The following is a 22,623-nucleotide window of genomic DNA, read 5'->3' on the forward strand; positions in this document are numbered from 1 at the left end:
AAACAGTAGTTAGCTGATATACATTTGTATACATAAAATAAAGAGAAAGCATCAAAAAATGTATTTTTCAAAAGGAACAGCTGTAGAAAAGGAGTTGGAGCTCTCAAAAACCAAGACAGTAGGAAGGGAAGAGGTAACTGAGTGAGGCAAAAAAGAGTCAGTCGCCCCTCTTGAAAATCAATAATTATTAAAGTGATATGCATGAAAATGAGCTGAGAATTATTTTACAGTTTTGATCTCTACCTTAGTACTGTCAAAAATGTTCAAACTAACAGCTTTTCATAGGAATTGGAATTTCTATTGGAAATTTCACTAAGAGCATTTTAATTGATCAATCATTATACCTTACCAGACACATGTAATCTAACGATGAGGCAGACGGAAGGCAGGTAACACTCTGTTGCTCATAGATCAGAAGCTGCTGCAGGCAGGGGAGCTGCTGGCATTTTAGGAGAGGTGTTTGCCCTCTCTTCCTTCTTAAAAAAGCAAGTTCTAATTTTAGCTTTTCTAAACTTCACAGATACATATTTAGCTACAGGAGACAACTGGTTTATTTTAGGAATTATTACGGCTCACAGCAGTAGAAATATTTGTAATACTGTCTTATGAATGAAATGCATTAAAAACCCTTCAAACACACCAAAAACTTTATATACAAACAAAAATGCCTTCTTAAAAGTCTCATCTGACTTTAAATGTTGGGCCACCACCTGTCAGGAGACAGATAATGTTTCTTTGCTTTACATTCTGCATATGAGTCTTATTTGTGATTTCAAACTTCAGGGGCGTGCACAGGACTGTCTTTGTTCTAAAAGAAAGCAGCCCAGCACCTACAGTGCTGCTTCATGAGAATCTGGTAACGGAATACAAGAAACTGGTCAAAAGGTTTTGCTTCCAAATATTTACTTTATGTCCATGCCTGAGAGGGCAGGGAGGGATGATGAGATAAAGGAACTTTCCTGATGGTCTTTCTTACTGAAAACGTGGAATTTGCTTATTATCAATGCAGTATCTGAACGACACAAGAAAATACTGATTGCTGTATCCTCACATACTATTACTCCTCTGCAGATGCAAAGCAGCAACTGAATAAGCACAGAGGAAGAAAACCAAGGCGAAGCTGATCATCTGCTTGAGTCTCAGGTGCCGCAGGAAATAGTGCCAAGACTAAACTCATCGTACTGGCTGATCAGCACCCACCACTGCCAACATCACAGTCTGCCCCTCTGAAAAATACAAAGAGGCTACATTTCTAGCCACTTTTTTTTTTTTTTTTCTTTAAAAGAAAAGAAACACAAGCATTCAGAAATGTTTCAGTTTTGGACTGACCATTAATCAGATTCAGTAAGCCAATAATCAATTTATTGCAAGTCAGGTGTTCTTACAGCCTGCGGGGAAAAAGAAACATCAGCAGCTTTATCCGACACCAAGTTCTTTAAGTTCAACAGTGAATTACATTGCACATGCACAGTAAGCAAGACGCAATTTTTCCATAATGAATCAGCCATATTGTGGGAGCAAGACACATGGCAACTACCTGGGTTACTATTTACCCACCTGAATACGCACATACAGTTTATCTGATCGCTAAAATTATTGTGAAATAATCCTACTCAAGTGTATCAAGCTACTCCAGCACAAATTTGACACAGCATTGCAAAATGTATGTAATCCTAAAAACAGTCAGCAAAACAATCAGATCATGGCTATTTAGAAATGACCACACTTTGACAGAGGGAAAAGAAAAAACAAAGCAGTGTCAGTGTCAGTTTGCAGGTAGGAGAAAAATCTGCTTTACACTGTTCTGTTGGACACTAATGGAAATGCGCAGCACTATAAGAGGTTGTTACCAGATTTATTAATAGAACTCAGTGGTTCAACAGTATTTTTAGATACATGTTTTAACATGACATCTTTGCAAGTAAACTGAGAATTTACTATGTTTGACTTATCAGACTAATAGTTTGTATCAAATAATCCAGCTGAGGTCAATACAGGAAACACTGTGTAGAAAAATGAGCACCCAAATATGCCAGAGAGCAATACTGCCAAAACTTAATATACAATATGTAGATATAGATAAATACAGGTTCACAAAAAAACCAAAAAAATAATCTGTTCAACGTTTCCCTTAGAAAGTAGGTCTAAATAAGACATGTTGACAAGAAAATAGGTTGAAAAAGATCCTTCTGAAAGAGCTAGCATATATAAATAATAATGACAGCTTACTGACAGTTTTACACAAAATGAATAAAAATTCACTTATCTTGCTACAGAGAAAACAAGAAGTAAATCATGCAGCAAGTAGGACACCAGCTAAAGCCAGATGTTTATGGGACTAACACTGCGTCACACAAAATATTGGCCCAGATCCAAAGACACAATTAGGACAGTGTGATCCTAGTATGACACTCTTCCTAAACTTCAAACCAATTTACTGCAATTTATTACACAATGAACTTATAGCTAGTATTGGAAACCTTAAATTACTAATATCTCTAAAAGCACACTGTATTATACTTGACATTTACTACTTAGAAAGAACAGAACTGCATCCCATGAAATAAATTATTTATACTTAAGTCAAAAATTATATAACCTCAAATGGTTAAATCAGCACAGCTACCAAGAGTATAAGACATACCCTATAAATGGAGAAAATAACTAACTGTCCTTAAATTACTACACTGTAAAGAACGGCATCCCAAAATACACACCTTGCGGTGTTCTACAACCTACAGCATCCGAGCTGATTAAGCACTGACATCAGCAGAGAAGCTTCTGCTCTCTAAAAGCATTGTTCACCACTGCAAAGTACAGAGGAAAAACAATTATTTCATAAACCTATTGTGAACATATCATTTTTGCCTCCTCTTCAAGGAAATCCATCTAAAAAAATTTTTGTAGTTTAAGTATTCATCATACCTGCCAAAGTAAATTTTCACAGATAAAACCCCATAAATCTGACTACCACATTCATGATTTCAGGGACGAGGAAGCAGAGATAACATACTTACAGGATTAATTCAGTTAACTTCAGGTATGCAAATATAGTCCTTACGCAAAAATAAGCGCTGCTTCTTTCACTCTGTTCTTTTTCCACTGCACACACACAAAAACACCCACAGAAGGAAAGCATAAAGAGAAAACTGATTCTGTTTTATTTCTCAATATCCATGAGGTTTCATTAATGATTTATCACGCAAAAAGAATAAAAGAAGTTCAGAAGCCAGCAGCTGGCGTCACAGGCACTCTCCATAGCCGAATTCAAAAGAAATGTCAGTTGGAGTGGCAGCAGCTACAGTCAATGCTGGAAGCTGATGCCTCTGCGGGAAGAGGATGCTGGGAGATTTTCCCAATCTGTGCTGCAGCCTAATTCTAATCCATCACTCCTAACTGCAAGGAGAAAATGGAGACACGAGGAACGCAAAGTGATTTATATTTAAAGGCAAAAAGGGAGCTACCTCACTATTTCCTGAATTAAAAAAAGAAAGATGCTACAGTTAAAGTCAGACAGAAAAGGAAAAGTATACTAATGCAACTGCAGTAAAAATGGATCAAACATACAAGAGTTGGTAGCAAGCAGCACTGAAGAAAACTACCTAGCTCATGTTTGGTTTTCCTTATTCGACAGTTCTCAAACAAATCAATGTAAGTTTTTTTTTTTATTAACCCTTTGATATCTTTTCCCCCAGAAACCCAAATTTTTAGCTAGAGTCCCATGACCAAAATAAATCAATACCACACAGAGGCAGCTAGAAAACAGTTATCTTCATTAATATCAGCAGCAATAGGAGAAAGTAGGAGTCAGAAGCAAACCAGCTGCAACAGAGACAGTTTCATCACCTTGGTCTAATCTCTCCAGATGAGATGGGAAAGCTCGGCACATGGGAGCTAAGCAGCAGAAAATTAAACTGTGTCCTCCACTGTTACCCTCGAAAAGTATTCTTTAAAGCTGTACCACCTGGGCTAATAGTACCTATTCCTAGCTACGTTTACTGTCATGAACTGAGATTTACTCACAAAAATGCATCAAAGAAAGCCTTTAAGACACAGTGCAGGAAACTATAGATTTGCATTTACTCATTTCAGATGGGTGCTAAATAACAAAAGCAGTAATACTTCAAACCAATCAATTTAAACAATTTACTTTTGAAAATACAAGTAACAATGCAACATATTAGGAAAGAGCTGCACAGTATTCACTAAAACACCTGAGGAAACCAAGGACTATGATTGGGTAAGAGAGGCTTTGCAGGACAGAGATGAGATGGACAGCTGTAACTTACGGACAACAGCACCTTTAAAATAGGGATGTTTGTATCTTTTCCCTGAAATTGTGCCTCATAGTGTTAAAGACCAAGGAGTTCAGAGATATCAGAGTTCCCTACCATGTGACTTGGAAGCAGTGCTTATGTGTATTGTCACTTATATTAGCATTATTTGGGGCAGGGACAGACAAAGTGCCAGGATTTCTCTCATCTTGATTGCATGTAAAGGGTAAACCAGTTTTGAATCAAGGTTGAGCAGTCACATAATTAATTGACTCAGTTCATGCACAAACATACAACATTCTGTCTTTAACTCAGCCTAAGTTGCAGACAGTCCACACTTGAGGCCTCAAAGTATTTCCCAGTAAAAGCTCAGAAAGCATCAGGAGCACATTTCTACAAAACTGACAAACAAGCTTTCTGTCTGCAAATATCAACGCATGTTCAAAAGGTTTTCCCTGGATTGTCTTAAAGAAAAACTCACTAATACGCACTCAAGCCATCTACCACTCAGGTGTTTTCCCAAAATGCTGAGACAGTTTTCAATCATCTTGGGGTGGGGGGGTGGAGGGGTGATGAGGGAACACCAAACCAACAAAACAACCAAAACATGACATTATTAAAGACCACAGAGGTTGTTTGACAGTTTAAAATAAAGAATATGGATTGAAAACCAGATTTGCCATTTTCCCTAAAAACAATCCTCCTTCTCAATATCTGAGCAAGTCATAGAAGTTTTTATTTTTTTCATCTATGCATTAGAGCTCAACTTTTCATTTTCTTATTTAAAACACTAATGACTTAAAGATTGTACCACCAATCCAAAACATTAAGAGTTTACATCACTTTCAAAGTCTCTGAAGCTATTCAGAAAGGGCAATTCTTGAGTTGCATGACTGCAAATAGCATGATGCAGTGTTTATTAAAGCACAGGATAAACATTAATTTCCTGAAAGAAATTTAAAGAAAAAAAACACAGATGTGATCAGGAGATCATGCATTCCAGCACAACATTGGGATTCCAACATGATCATTAATAGACTCCAGAAGTCTCCAGGAACCTCAACCAACCCCAAAAATATTATGTGAGTTGACTGCCACGGTGTTAATTTATTTTTCATGGAAAAGCAAGCCGGAGGCAGCAACCCAAATATTTAGGCACAATTAGGACAAACTTCTGGCAAACACTAGGTCCTAGAAGAACAGGTTGTGCTATCTTTCTGTGCACCAGCCTCTCAGTGAAGGCTTGCAAGAGAGTAGCATGGTGTGGAAGAGATTCAGAGTGTCAGGCAGTTTTGTGTAGCATGGTCCTGAGATGTTGTTTGTTGTTTTTTTCTCCCCCCCTCTCCTGCTTTTTCCCCTCCTTGCTTTCTAAGAAGTTATGGACACAGGTGGAATTGCACATCTCAAAGTCAATAGAAGATATCAATATAAAAATTTGCACAATATGGTTTTCTTCTTCTACTCAAATACAAACACAGAGAAATCTTACACCAGAAACAACAGGTGTAGTTACAATAAATTTGGAAGAGTTAGGAATGAGATAATTATTACCCACTCAAAACCCCTGAAACTTAAACTATTTATAATCCAAGAACTGTTTGGGGTAGAGAAGGATTAGTGAGATTAGGCTGGTGTCTCACTACTGCTGTTCCAAATCTTGAGACTGACAATATAAAGTAGCTATTGTGTCATATTTATGTAGCTATGAAAATATTATTTACTGGATACAAAAATCACCTCTACTGGATTTTTTTTTCCTTTGACCCTGAGGACCAAACATAAGAAAGTAAAAATTTGATAATTTAAATTGTCACAGCTGTTTCTCACCATCTTAAGACAATGTCAGAATTTGAGTTCAAGCTTATGGAGACAAGCACTGTTCTTACAAGTTTTTGGCTCCCTGAATTCAAATTTGAATCCTCAGCTGTTCAGTTTTGTTCACTGACAAAACACACACATGTGCAGGTATAACTGAAATCTTAACTACACTTCTGAGATTACAAGGATAACCTGCTCTAACTTCCTTAAACACTTCTGGCCCTTAATCTATCACCCCAGTAATACCACACAGAGCTGCTTTGGTAGGATCAAGGATTAACAGTATCCAGCTTTGGGTAGGAAAAGGAAATGCAAAAGAGGAATGATAATATAGCAATGAAATACGCCTCCTTCTGCTGAAATTGATAAAGATACAAAAATCCTAAGAATTCAATTATTCATCAAAAATCATCTGTCTGCTTTTCTACAGAATTCTAGCTTCCACTTTTTCACTATTTTGTTTTTTAAATGTGTTTAAATGAGATCTCACTATCTCTCCACTGCTACCATAACTCAGGGTCTGGTGTCAGAAATTTCTACACAAATAGCTAACATCAAGACTTCCTCTGCATATGAAATGTTTGCAGGAGTCAGGCAGACTACTATGTTTCTTCCCAAAGACAACTACAAAGCATCTTCTGTAAACATTTCCAGACATCTATCATAATACAGTTACTCTAAATGCTGTTATTCATTAGCATAAGCCTCTGATAATGGCATGGTAATTGATAAGACCATCTTGCCTTTACCTCAAAGAAAAAGACTGCATGCCAACCAGTACCATGGAAAAGCATAACAACTTGATGGTAACTTATTCCTGTCACATACAGATGACATTTTAAGGAACAGTAAGTAAAATGAGATGGGAGGAAATCCAAATACAATTAAATTTTCATACAAGGTCCTAACAAATTGAGAATTTCAGAGGATAAAATACATACAGAAATCAAAATACCAGTGACAAGGTCAGTATGTGCTAGGCATAATAAGGTGATGGTTAAAAATTCTCAAGAACTCAAACCTATTTTAATCTTCTCCTTGTAAAACCAAAGAATAGATAATTTACAAAATTATACTCTGGCAACAGAAAACATGGATCTCTGCATTCCAGAAAAACAATTTCTGAATAATTTGGGGGAAAATTAAGGTAGCAGAAATATATAGGGGGGGAAAAAGTCACAGAAGTTGAGAATTATCTTGTTCAGTAAGATTAAAATTGAAGTTCATAGTTTTTTCCCAATGATTCAGGTACTGATGAAGCATTTTTAGCAAGAATTAAATAAAAGAACAAAACACACACCAATCTGTTCCATCCATGTATGTTTTTGAACCTGTAGATGCTTGGCAGGTAACAGCATTAGGTTGCCTTGTGAAACAGATTTGCCCTAAACTTAAAGCAGACACTCCAGTGGAAACATGGGGAAATATTTGGTAAAAAGTAGCTTACAGCCACAAAACTTCTTGGCAGCGGCTTGAATTTACAAAACAGAAAGAGCCATTTGTTTCCAGTTACTCAGTTCCTTTTATAACAGAATACGCCAGTCTGAAACCAGCTCGGAGTTACCACAAACATGTAATGGCAAATTTACTTTCACATATATCCAACCTATCCTCTTTGTAAGGTTGAAGATGCTGTATCAAAAGTTACTGCCAAGCCAGTACTACAAACATAGTAACTCACTTTGGCAGAGAAGAAACTAGGTGAAATGCTACTGCTTGCTTTAAGCAAAATGACAGAGCAACCTGCTTTTATATAGCCTTTCTTTGGCTTTAGCACCAGTGAGTAAAAAGCTGCATTTACAGGTGGAACTACATTTAATGGTCCCTCCACATTTCTACAAAACAAGTATTTTGGGCCCATTACAAAAACTGTTTTGGAGTTACTGTGTACACCTACAGTAGCCACAAGTAGAAGATCACAAAAGAGTCTAGATAAAGAATCTAATCCATTTAGACAATCAGAGTAAAGACTGATTTCCTTCTGGACTTGTTCTCAGATATGACAGCCAGCACTAGAGATTTAGGGGAGGATTTTACCCTATTAAGATATTGCCCTTTTAACTTCTAACCTGCACATCTACAGTTAAGGAATAATATTTAGGGAATAAAGACAGTTAAAGCCAGGTTAGATTAGCAAAACCATTTGCTAGCATTTACTGGAGCAATATACAGAGCAGTGTTATTCTATACATATTTTACATGAATAATTTACATGAAGAATTACAGAATGGTGTCTGAAATACTATGAAGACATGGTTCCCACACATTCTTTCCAAATTCTCTAAACCAACAAGTTGATTTGACAGACTTTGAACCAGCTCTGACCTCATAAGTATCAACAGTCTTTGTAGACACAATTCTCTATAAAAGAAAGTCCACTTTAGTTAAATTCCATTGGGTATAACCAAACTGCAATAAGCCACTCAAACCAATGCCAAGCATATCATCTCAGCACTGTAACAATGACACTTTCTTATCTGAAATAAAAGAGATTGAAACATTGATACATGGGAAAATTTTAAGATGTATGTTATCAACAGCAAAAATCAAAGAAATAGATACAGCTCCCCAAAAGGTTGAACCTCTGGTAATTCATTGTTTCAGTGTAGTAACGCTTCCAAATTTCTACTACTGTATTATTAATAGAAAAAACTATCATTAATTCTAGACAGGGAGAGGTCAACAATAACCAGTGTGGCTCTAGAAAGGCTTCCCCTCAGGCAAACTACCAGTGTCATTTGAAAACTACAACCAAAGGGTTTCAAGGAAGACAAGATTGAAGACTTCCACAAAAAGTTCCAATGCTTTCTTCAGTTCCTTAGGCACTTTTTAAAAATTGCTGTACCTTCTGAGTAATTTGAGAAAGGAGAGAGGCTAATCAAGTGAAGAATCCTGCCCAGATACAAAAGAATACATGCATTTCTATGTAATTTCCTTAACTACAGAGCAGCTGATAATCTAAAGACAAAGCAAGTCAGCAAGCAGCACATATTCCAGCTGAGATTATCCTACTGTTATTGCTCAAATACTCACAAACTGAACCACCTCTCTATGAACCTCAAAGGAAACGACACACACAGTTATGCCGACCGTCCACTCATGTGTCCCCATGCTCTTAATATTTTAACCTACTGGCCAGTTTAAATCAGCCAAATTTGACAGAGAAGCAGTGGACTCAAGAGACAAGTAAGTACCTAGATAGTGCAGAAATACCTGAAGGGCACATAACTGAGGGAAAGGCTACAGTATAATACTTAGTTATCTGTTTTGTTGGCCTTGCTGAAAAATCAAGCAGCCTGTTGACCATCCAGGAGTAAGGAGGACACACATGCAGCTGGGTGAAAGGAGAGGTAAGCAGGTCACGAGGACAAGCGCAGGGGTGAGTAACAGCTGAGGGAATGCAGTTACTCACACCGTGCTTCCTCCTAGACTTGTGCGAGACCACCCAAACAAGAACTGTGGGTGCTCCTACATTACTGAAACGGGCTGAACTAAAGGCTGTGAAACCTGAACAAATGGAAAGTTAAGTTTTAGACTGCACATATACCGGAATCAGTCAATAATATAACGGCACAGGAGGAGAATTTTTGGCCAGTGGACAAGGACAGCAACCACAGCGACAATGGTTCAACTAGAGACGTTAAGTAACAACACAATTTCTGTCCCACTAACACTCTCTCCATCATCCCACATCTACTCTTCTACATAATGGTTATTACAGATAGAAGCAATACCAGACAGAATAAACTAACATCAGCCTAACTTCTACACCGCTATAAAAAATGTCTCTGTATGACAGCTATAAGCACAGAAGAGGGACTCAGGAAGAACAAATGAAAGCTCTGCATGCCAATAATAAACATCCGTGCCCAACTCAGATATCAATAAAACCAACAAAACTTCTGGTAGAAGGAATGAGTGTTGGATAAATATTCTCATAAAGTAAATATTACAGAGTCACTTTCTTCCCTCTCCTGAGGGAAGCACAGGCCAGAGAAAGTTATCTGATCATACAACAACTGCTAAAGAGTCAAAGGAAGAAAAAGTAATCATTAACATTAAAAGTCCTCAACACAAACATATCAGATTCTTATTTCCTTCGTTATGAGTCCCAGGAAGTGATATGTTTAATTTTTCAACTGCAGTTTTACACAAAGAGCAGATCTTACTACTCTAGGTAAGATAGAAATAGCAGGTCTGGCAAGTCTGTAAAGTATAATTTGTCAAGGCTGTGGAAATGTTGGCAATTAAATTCAGTCCAAATTCGACCTACTGCTCCTAGGTCTAGTGTTTTAGCAATCCGAAGATTTCACTAGAAGTCTCCTTCTCATGTGCTTCGTGGCACAAAAATGCAATAAAATCCTACAGAAAAACTAAAACCACTTATGCACAGCATCATCCATTTCCACAACAGTTTAAGTAAGGTGTTGCTTCGGCATGAAAACTAAAGCCAGACAAATTACTGTATCTCACTTCATTAGGGACCACTACCTGTGCAGCAGTACATTATAAGGTAAAGCAATTTCCATTTGAAAATCTTGCTCAGATGGTCTTGCATAGTGTGTGATCCAAAGTTTTTCCACTAATGCTGAGCTACCATTTTTTCCACCATGCAGAATTGTCTGGAGCCATCAGAATGTAACTAGAAGTTACTAAATTGGCTGGTTTTAAGTCTTTGCAGCTTTCACAGTTGTTGACAAATACTTCGTCACATATATCAACCTAATTACATTTCCATTTCCCAACTCTTGGGGACCTTAACTATTCTGGAAAATGTGAATGTAGTCAGTGCATATAAAATGATGCTTCCCTGGAATGGTGTGCATGCAGTATTATTTCATTGTTGTATAAATAGCTTTAATGAAGACATACATATTTAAAAAAAAAAATCTACTTACACAGGGATGTTTTCAAAGGCATCTTCAAAATTTTCCTGCAAAAGAAAAAAACCTTATTCAATCAAATGTGCATGTGTTTTGGAACTCTTTCTGCAACACATTAGTTATCAAGCAGAAAGTTACCATTACCAGATAGTACTTAATTCTGCAACATACAGTAATAATCAGAATATTCACAGTCTGCTGGCTTTTTGTTATGCTTTCAGTGCAAATCATTATCCAGATACATTTCCTACGGGCCTACTATATCAGACTACAGTTAAAGCAAAGACTTCTTCCTTTTCAGACTCTGAAACGTCCACCATCTTCAACTGCTCATCCCAACACTGCAACTTCCAGCTGATACAGCTGAAATGCCATAACCAATTTCCAGAGCTGTTTGTTCATTTCAGCCTACAGCAAACCAGATTACTTAATTCAAGCTAAATAGTTTTACTTAGCACTGATGACAGGCTGCACACAAGTTCCTTCAAGCCTGAAGTCATGTGCAACTAAATCAGCCATATTTGTGACCTCTACACTTTAGCAGTGTTAGTGCAGGAATATAATTTCCTTTATTTACATGGCTGGAGAGACGTGACAGAGACTGAGGTTAACGCAGTCCTTCATTCGTTTCCTTCATCTGACCCAGGTCCATCCTGCAGCAAGCCCCAAAGGTCCTGCTCCACTATGTTCTTGTTCTAACAGCCACACACAATCAGCAGAAATCTTCAGGAAATACAAACTCCAGTTAAATCCACAAAAAGGGCAACACAGCTCTTTTTTTCAGATAATTCTACTCAGAGAAAGAAATATATTAACATCTAAGTCAGTACTAAGAGAAACTGTTTAACAACCACGTTTCTCAGTACATAATGCTGGCTAATGCTGCAATCCACAGGCTTTCATTGCACCTTTTCCAGAGAAGACATCAATCCAAGAATTTAAAACACGAATTTAAGTAAAACTGCCACTAGATGGCATGACAAAAACTGATTCAGACTTTTCCACAAATCTGGGAAAAAAACTGGCACAAGATATTACTAAAGCTGTCTCAAAATGATTTTTTCTTGAATTACATCATCTTCATTTCTTTCTTGTTGATTATTGTGCTATTTCACATCTTTTTGATGCACCTTTTTCAAGATGTGCGCAGGTTTGAAAAGAATTAAGTTTACACAACTTAGAGATACTCACATTTTGCAAATGCAAGCAAGTCAGACATAAATGGACACAGTGTAGTAATGCAGAAAAACTGACCAGAATTGCTGTACTCCTTTGCAATGAGAGCAGAAACCATTGGCAGTGGACCACAACTCACCTATAAAGCCTCATGAAAAACAACGTGCAAGTGAGACCCTGGAACTACTATAGGACGTTTATCAGTGACTGTACTTTTGTTCTAATACACTGGTAGAAAGTGGAAACAACTGCTTGCCTTAATTAGTACAGAAATCCTAGCATCAAAAGTGAACTCTCTTCCACATTCATCGTAAGTCATTTAACTTTAAGCAACTTTTAGACTACATCCTGTGACTCTTTGTAAATTATTGTCTTAAGTTTGCTAATTATTTTGTCAAGCTAAGTGCTTAAACACTTGCTCTTTTCAAAGTGGAGTAGGCAAACTTGGTCAGTCTAGACTATTCTTTTAAAATCCAGATTTATGACAAGATATGATTACCAAGTAAGCTATTAATCATGTGGATTCTCCCCACTGATAATAACATAACTTCAGAAAACTAAGTCCAATAGCGTCTAGGAACACTAGCCATGACCTAGTGTCCACACTAGATTGGGCAAGGGGGGAAAAAGAAAAAAAAAAAAGCCTTATCTCAAAAACATAACATGAATAAGTCTGCACATTGATTCAACAGCCAAATGAGACCACATAACATAACGGTGGAATAATACTAGCCAGAATGAAATATTGTTGCTATACCACATTTACCTGCCTAATCACAGCTTTATTTTTTAAGTACTAAATAGAGCACAGTTTTAAGGAAAGATTTGAAGAACCATAAACTTAACAGTAACTCCGCTCCCTCGAAAGCCCACATACTAAGATATTGCAAAGCAAGAGAATCTACGAAGACAATTATATATTTAGCAAGCACATACACTTTGAGATGCTTTTAGTCCTGATATTTTTGTCCAAGTTTCTGTTCAAGTATGGGTACATCTCATTATTTTTGTCCTCTTTTGTCTTCCATAATTCAGCCCCATACCATCCTCCCCCTCAAAAAAATCAATGCTAGGTGAAAACAATGCACAGTAAACCCAGCCTCTGTCAACAGCCATGCTGCCCTGCATACTTTTGCCTGCACCTGCCTGTGGAAAGCACAGTCACCCATTTGGAAGTCAGTGGCTGGATTCTACGTAAAGAGAAAGAGGCTTCAGAGAGAGGTCTAAAATTTGTCAGCCCAACAGGAAGGGTAACATGCCTTGCAGTGTGTTCACATGAAAATTACCATTCTGTATAGGGATTCATCTCACAGGACTTTAGGGAGTTTAAACAAAACTTAGGTGACAAGCTCAGAAGCAGCTTTCTAAAATCAGGGGAGATGCACTGTATTCCCGGTGACTAAAACCGTCCAGTGCCAGCTGAAAGGGCAATAGCACATCCATTGCATGTGGGGGTAGGGACTAAATCTCTTTTTCCTTCTTAATATTGAATACAGGAAAAAACTGTGACTGTGGGAAAAGAATGCGGGAGGTATAAGAAGAAACTGATCTATACCACTCATACTATGGACTAAGACTATGGAAGAGAGGCCTTCCATATGATCTTCATTTCTACAACAGAACCAGTTTCCAGACAGTTTCTGTAAGTCAGCAGTCACCGCACAGCTTTATTACCAAATGGGACAGAATGTTAAAAAAATATTTTGAACAAAATCTACGTACACACATTCCCCCATTTTCTATTATGCAATTTTGTAAATATTGATCTCTCCTTAGCCTTAGCCAGGACTACATTAAAAATGATTCAAAGAAACTGGTGCCTAAAAATTTTAAACTCCACGCCCACAGAAGAGAGAACTTAAAATCACTGGGCATTTAAAACTTACCGGACATTATAGCAGCATGCAAGCTCTGAAGAATATTACTCAAGGATACAAAAGGACAACATACCATCTCTCCCCTTAGTTAACTTGACTGGACTGAGAACTGCTAACAGAGTCTGGAAAATCTCCCGACTAAACAGCAACAGAATTAGCAAAACTCCCAGATGTGCAGCCACATGGGAACATGGCTGACTCCAAGTCCACTGTCAGTTCTCTACTCAAGCATTTTGCACTTGCATTATAAAAATACTGAGATTTTCTTAGTCTTTCCAATAGACTCTGACACTTTAGCCCAAGAATTGCTAGAATAGCCCAGGGTGACCATCACAGCAAGCAACAAGTAACTGAAACACCTTGGTTACTGTAAACTGGTTAGCATGACACCAATCTCAGGAAAAACAAAACCAAAATAAAAAACACCACAAAAAAACCCAAAACAAAACACCCACAAAAATTATATTTAATTAGTAAACAATTAGAGCAGAATTGACACAGTCTGAAAAAAAATGGTGATTTGAGAATATTAAAAACCTCTCTTGGTTGACAGAACTGTAAAGACAAACACTTCGGACATGACAAGCCCTTTTTTCTACAGGCTAGGCTGATCTAGTTTTTGAGAGGTATCCAATAAAACATACTTTATGTTAAGAATTAGCTGAGTAAACAAAAGAAAAAGCAGTTGTCAGTGGAGGACCATAATTAAATTGTTTCTAACAGAATTTCTCCAAGGCTTCTTTCTGTTCAATACAATTTTTAATCAGTACTCTCAAAATGAACATAAAGCTAAATTAAATGTTCAGCCATAAAGAATTAGTGGAATACAAATCAGAATAACAAAAAATACACTCCCTTTAAGTGACGGGGATCATGGAGTCAGTTGGTCTCAGATGAGGAGAGGCACATGTAAAAATCAAAGAAATCATACACACAGGTTGAGATTGTTTTATGGAAAGCAACAATCCTAAGACAGACTGAAAGGTCATTTTGACAAGAAATTCAGTATGAATTCCTGTTGTTAACATGTTCCTTAAATTAATCTGCAAACAGTAGAAAACAAAGTTTTGGCGTCCAACACCAAGATGAAAACTCTAAAATTTTCCTAGAGTTCAGCCTTCTTGAATGTTGATAAATATGTAAGATAAAAGAAAAGATCCCATGAAAATAGTTCAAGAGATAGAACACATGACTTACTGTGAGAGCTTCTTAAAAGTTGAATCTTTTTGATTCACCAAACACTGGACAGCAGAAGTACTTACTGTCTCTGGCTAACATAAACAAACTCACAAAAAATAAATCAGTACCAGGCAAAACCTCTCCAGTTTCTTGTAAACAGTTTTCATCATGCCTTTTTTTCTGCTGCATCAAATCCTCATTTTTCAGGCAGAGTGCTAACCACTGGAGCACATCAGCGAGAATAACCACGGACACTGTCTTTCATGTCTCCAAATTAAGAGTTTGAAAAAGCACACATTACTGTTCAGCTAAGCACAAATTACAGGGTTTGACACCAGCCAAGTTTCATGAAACTGATGGGTTTTGTCACACAAGGAGCAATTATCTGTCATTCTGACATTACTCTACGGAGAAGTTGTTCAAATCAACTCGTAGGCTATGACTAGAGCCAAAGATGCTTTTACGCTATCGAATTTACTGTCAGAATCCTTTTCATAGAATCAAAACAATAATGCACGTGTAGATTCCTTTTTAAGTGGTTTTTGAATACTGCTCTTTCCCAGCAGAAGTATGTTCATTCTCCCTATAACATAAAATATCTTTTTCACATATCTGATCTTGTTGCTTTAACAAACACCTACCCGCCCACCCCCTCCCAAACCACTCCACTGAAGCATCAAATATCAGAAATGACAACTTCACAGAAAAGAATGATGGAGATGAACAAGAGTGCAAGATCACTGGTCTAGAGTTATGAAACTTCAGCTTGTAATACTGCTCAGTTAAAAATAAATACATTCGGCTAAGGAAATTGGGGGTTTTTTACTCATCTGCAGTAAGAGAAGTAGGGTAACATGTCTACACACATCTACAAACTTCAGAGAGGACCTGCATGAACTAAAAAAAGAAAAGTAATTCTGAGAACTTGACCTATGAAAACGTAATCTGTTATAGACACCTTTCCTGTGTACTAACAATCGGATGATTGTGTCACATAAGGACAGAATTCAACTGTTGCTTAAATGGGCACTGGCATGAGAAAACATTACCTAGGGCTGCTTATTTTTCCAGCTGTTTAGAGAAACTAATTCCCAGCATTACGGCAGGACCCAGTAGCTAATGTGTCAATTATCTTGAGCTAATTCATAATGTATTGATGTCAAGAATTAGTATCTTGATGAGCCAAATAACATTCAGATTTCTTTTCATTTCAAAAATACAGATGCTTTTCACTTCCTAGTACTTATTCAGAACTGAGGGTACTTTGCACTATAAAGAGCTTAAAAATCACAACTTTTTAGCTACCACTTCATTAGAATTGACGTAGTCATTTCCTGCCAGCAATCATAGAATGCTTTGGGTTGGAAGGGACCTTGAGAGATCATCTAGCCCAACCCCCCTGCAAGCAGTCCACTTCACAAACTAGCAGAAAAGAAAAGTAGCCTGGGAATTAAACTACATCTTAATGCTTATTGTCAAAAAAACCCAAACATATGATCAAAAAACCCCAAACACGAGAGAAAAGGCATTTCAATATTGTCTTGGCAGAGAAACAGCTTGGGGGAGTAGAGGAAGAAGGCATCCCCAACCCTTCTTCTCCGTCACCTACACATGCTTTATTTGCCACTGTGACACCAGATCCTCGTATTAACAATTCATAGACGAAGAACAGAAGCACATGAAAAACACTTGGTTCAAAGTGGAAGGAGATGATCTAGCTGTTACAAAAAAGGAAAATTATTTCCCCTTCCCAAAGACAGAAATAGCCTTGAAACAGCAAGAATTGAATTGAAATGCACAAGTTCTGGTCTACTCCATACAATCAATTTTTACATGAAAACTGAAAAACGAAATTAATTTCTCTTAAAGCAAAAAAATGCATATATTTTTATGCTTATGTATTATTTCACACTTATGGGTTTGAACTATAAATATAACCCATCTGCTTTTTAAAAACTGTTCTCAATAATATTTGCATAAAATATCAGTGCTTTTCAAGAGAGCTGAGTCCACATTTTCCACTGCAGATGAAGAACCTCAGCTGTCAGAAGCCAAAGACCAAGCTCAGTAGTTCAGACTTAGTTATTCAACCTCATGCATGTAGAACAATATGCCACATTCAAGATCTTTACTAATGAGGGTGACTTGGTCAGGGGTCATTCTTTAATGACAAAAAAAAAAAAAACTAAACCCCACATCCCAAAAAGAAAACAGGAGTTGGTAAGGTAGAACCCAGCCTTACTAGAAATTTGGTTAACTAAAGAGTTGCTGAACAGTTAGCAATCCAAAGAAACGTCAGTGTCATTTACCTCAAAGATTAGCCACAATTATGTGCAACTAATCAACATGTTCTAAAAAGTGGACAATTCCTACTTTGCCTTCAGCTGCATGCAAGCCAGACAATTCTTAAGCAGCATACCAGTGACAGTGTATAAAACAGTGCAGGACCGAGAATGAACATCAACTGAAGGAATTGCATTCAGCAATGTCAGTCATTGTGGGTTGGACTGGTTACATACCAGAGGGAGCAACAAGATGACAGGTTTTCTGAACCTAACTCTAAAGATGGGGCGGAAGGCAGTCACACTTTAGTAAACTGACATCAGTCTCGCTTGTCCTGAACACAGCTGGTTGGGCTTGTGCTGTTTTAAATGACACCTCTCCCTTACGACTAGAGAAGTGGAAATAAGCAGATTCAGTTACAGACTCAGCAAGTAAACGATCACAATATACTTCACTTTAATTGACCTGCAAATGGCTACTGTCAACAGTTATTCATGTTCAGATTCATATCCAACATTGTGCATATGAAAGCAAGACTACAACTTCAGTTAAAGTTGGCTGAATACCAAGCTGGCTTACCTTACTGTTTACACTGGCACCCTCCTGCTATTTGACCTGCAGTTGTTTGTGCACAAAGAGCACTTCTAAGAGGCAGAGGAACAGGGTAGCAGCATAGAACTTCATTGCTGCAGTAAAGCTTTTTTCTTCATTTTTAAATTAGTTGACTGTCTTTGTGTCTGTCTCACACACCCTTCTCTTGGGCATCCCTGAGTCCAAAGGAGTGTCATGTAGGTTTATATTTATTTGTGAGTAGCACCAGGAAAAAAAAACAAAACCAAAAAAACCCCACACAACAAAACAAACAAACCACACACTCAATTGGGAGTTCCCACTCCAGTACAAAAGCACGAAAGTACACTCCTCATTGAAAATCTCTGCAAAGACTGCATATGTCTGTATACTCTTGATCAATTGGGAGGAGTTGGAAGCTCCTGTGCTGCTAGAAAGCTATGACCTGATTGCCATTACTGAAACTTGGTGGAACGAACCCCATGACTGGAATGTGGCTATCAATGGCTACAGGCTGTTCAGAAGGGACAGGCGAGGAAGGAGGGGTGGAGGCGTTGCCCTCTACATAAAGAAATCGATATAGTGTTAAGAAGAATAGCCTGAGAATACCCTGAAGAATAACCACAAGCAGGTCGAAAGCTTATGGGTAAGAATCAGAGACAGATGCAACAAGGGGAACCTTGTGCTTGGTGTCTACTACAGGCCTCCTGATCAAGGGGACCCTACTGACGAAGCCTTCTTCCTCCAGCTCCGGGAGGCTTCGCGCTTGCAGACCCTTGTCCTGCTGGGGGACTTCACCACCCCGACATTTGCTGGAAAAGTAACACAGCAAGCTGTAGGTAATCCAGGAGATTCCTGGAATGCATTGAGGATAACTTCCTAAGCCAGGTAATAGACACCCCTACCCGAGGGGATGCAATACTGGACCTGTGGTCACCAATGCAAGTGAGCTCATCGGTGACATCAAGACTGGAGGCAGCCTAGGCTGCAGCAATCACACACTGGTGGAGTTCACACTCCTGAGGGATAAGGAAGAAGTGAGGAGTATAGTCAGGACCCTAAATTTTAGGAGAGCAAAATGCCAGCTCTTCAAGGACTTAGTCCCCCTGGGAACCAGTCCTCAGGGACAGGGGAACAGAACAGAGCTGGCAGATCTTTAAGGACACCTTCCACAGAGGGTAAGAGCTCTCAGTCCCCAGGTGTAAGAAATCAGACAAGGAAGGGAAGAGACCAGCATGGCTGAGTCGAGACCTGCTGGTCAAACTAAAGAGCAAGAGGGAACTGCACAGGCAGTGGAAGCAGGGACAGGTGTCCTGGGAAGAGTACAGGGAAGCTGTCCAGTTGTGTAGGAAGGGGGTCAGGAAGGGCAAGGCATGGCTGGAGCTGAATTTGGTAAAGGATGTAAAGAATAACAAGAAGGGCTTCTACAGGTATGTCAACCAGAAAAGGAAGGTTAAAGAAAGCATAGCCCCCCTGATGAACAAGAATGGCAACCCAGTATCAACAGATGAGGAGAAGGCTGAGGTACTCAACAACTTCTTTGCCTCAGTCTTCACTGGCAGCCTCTCTCCTCACCCCTCCCAAGCTGATGGACTGCAAGATGGGGACTGGGGTGTAAAGCCCCTCCCACTGTAAGGGAGTATCTGGTTCGAGACCACCTGAGGAACCTGAATGTACACAAGTCTATGGGACCTGATGAGATGCACCCGAGTCCTGAGGGAATTGGCTGATGTAGTTGCCAAGCCACTCTCCATGATATTTGAAAAGTCATGGCAGTCAGGTGAAGACCCTGGTGACTGGAAGAAGGGAAACGTGCCCATTTTTAAAAAGGGAAGAAAAGAGGACCCTGGGAGCTACCAACCTGTCAGCCTCCCCTCTGTGCCTGGGAAGATCATGGAACAGATCCTCCTACAAGCTACACTAAAGCACATGGAGGACAGGGAGGTGATTCAAGACAGTCAGCATGGACTCACCAAGGGCAAGTCCTGCCTGACCTAGTCACTTTCTATGAATGAGTGACTGCATCAGTGGACAAGGGAAAAGCAATGGATGTCATCTATCTGGACTTGTGTAAAGCCTTTGACACGATCACCCACAACATCTCTCTCTCTAAACTGGGGAGATAGGTTCAACAAGGCCAAGTGCAAGGTCCTGCACCTGGGACGGGGCAACCCCCAATATCAATACAGGCTGGGGGATGAAGGGATTGAGAGCAGCCCTGCGGAGAATGACTTGGGGGTACTGGTAGATGAAAAGCTGGACATGAGCCAACAATGTACACCTGCAGCCCAGAAAGCCAACCATATCCTGGGCTGCATCAAAAGAAGCATGGCCAGCAGGTCGAGGGAGGTGATTCTGCCCCTCTACTCTGCTCTGGTAAGACCTTGCCTTGGAGTACTGCATCCAGCTCTGGGGCCCTCAGCACAAGAAGGACATCGACCTGCTGGAGCGGGTCTAGAGGAGGGCCACAGAAATGATCTGAGGGCTGGAGCACCTCTCCTGTGAGGCCAGGCTGAGAGAGTTGGGGTTGTTCAGCCTGGAGAAGAGAAGGCTCCAGGAAGACCTTACTGCGGCCCTTCTGTACTTAGAGGGGGCCTATAGGAAGGATGGGGCAATCTTTTTAGCAAGGCCTGTTGTGACAGGACAAGGAGAAATGGGTTTAAACTAAAGAAGGGTAGATTTAGACTGGATATAAAGAAGAAATTTTTTACAGTGAGGGTGGTGAAGCACTGGAACGAGTTGCCCAAGGGGTGGTGGAGGCCCCACCCCTAGAAACATTGAAGGTCAGGTTGGATGGGGCTCTGAGCAACCTGACCTAGTTAAAGCTGTCCCTGCTCACTGCAGGGGGGTTGGGCTAGATGACCTCTAAAGGTCCCTTCCAGCCCAAAGCATTCTATGATTCTATGAATTTCATTGGACAAAACTGATTGCCAAGCCATTCTAAACTGAAAGGCAAATACAAACAGATGCACCTTGGCTGCATATATCTTCCTTTTCATACTGTAGGAAGAGTGATTGGAGAAGAATGTGAAGACAAGAAAGGAGACTGAGAAGGTAGAGACAATACAACCATTCTTCTCAAAACAGACACTACACAAGGGAAGACACTGTAAGCTTGTCCTCTCTAGCCATAAGAAAGATTATTCAATCAAATTAATTCTTCTTGCAGCAGACATGCCTCTGATTCTTGAAAGAACTTTGTGTCAAACTCATTAAAGTTTTTACAAAAATTCCAGTGTCATCATTCAATCATTTCACAGAGACTACATAAAACCCCATTAAAAACAAAAGGAACTTTAGTATCCTATTTATTGTGTCTATAAAGTTGATAAGACTGTTGTGTCCTGGTTTCGGCTGGGATAGAGTTAATTTGCTCCCTAGTAGCAGGCATAGTGCTGTGTTTTGGATTTAGTAGGAGAAGAATGTTGATAACACGCTGACGGTTTAGTTGTTGCTAAGTACTGCTTATACTAGTCAAGGACTTTTCAGCTTCCCATGCTCTGCCAGGTGCACAAGAAGCTGGAAGTGGGTACAGCCAGAATAGTTGATCCAAACTGACCAAAGGGCTATTCCATACCATATGGTGTCATGCTCAGTATATAAACTGGGGGGGGGTTGGCTGGGGAGCAGCGATCACTGCTCAGGAACTGTCTGGGTATCGGTTGGCAGGTGGTGAGCAATTGCATTGTGCATGATTTGCCTTGTATATTATTATTATTGTTGTTATTATATTGTTATTATTACCATTACTATTTTACTTTATTTCAATTATTAAACTATTCTTATCTCAACCCAGGAGTGTTTCTCACTCTTACTCCTCCGATTCTCTCCCCCATCCCATCGGGGTAGGGGGAGTGAGCGAGCAGCTGCGTGGTGCTTAGTTGCTGGCTAGGGCTAAACCACGACGCCTTACTAAATCTTTCTAGACCTAATTCTTCTGACACATAACCGTAACCAGTAAGTACTAGGTACGTCTGTATTTTCCAGGACACTAGACACAGCATGGATGAGATATTGCTGTTGAAAGACAAAGCTGGTAAAGACAACTTTCCTACTTCCAGTCATCTGGATTAGCAATAAACAATTCGCAAACTTCTATCAGCTTCCAAATAGGCTATTAATTTTTTTCATTCAGTAGAAGAGGTAAAGACACAATGAGAGGTTTCAGAGACACAAGCAGAGAGCACTTTCAGACACTAACTGAAAGTAAGGCATTAGGTAGAGCATCAGAAACAGAACAAGTGTTTACTCTCTTAACTTGCTTGTATGCAGCTAAGGCATGAGTGACTTGATAGTCACTAGCCTCCCTGCAGCCCAAATCAATTGGTCTTATCAATTCTGGCAAAGTTAATATTTCACAGCTAATGACATTTCACCCATTCTAGTTCAGAACCAGCCATCCTTCATCAAGTTTAACTTTCCATGGCTAGCTAACCTCCACAGAAACTTCAGCTCAGCCTAGACAAAGGATCACTAGACAGTTTGCTGCTAACAAAACAGTATCACTTCAAGAGATACGATCCTAGTGCATAAGGAGGGAAGATGCCTGCTTGTGCTCACTTG

The sequence above is a fragment of the Pelecanus crispus genome, chromosome Z, assembly GCF_030463565.1.
Source record: "Pelecanus crispus isolate bPelCri1 chromosome Z, bPelCri1.pri, whole genome shotgun sequence".
Lineage (NCBI taxonomy): Eukaryota > Metazoa > Chordata > Aves > Pelecaniformes > Pelecanidae > Pelecanus > Pelecanus crispus.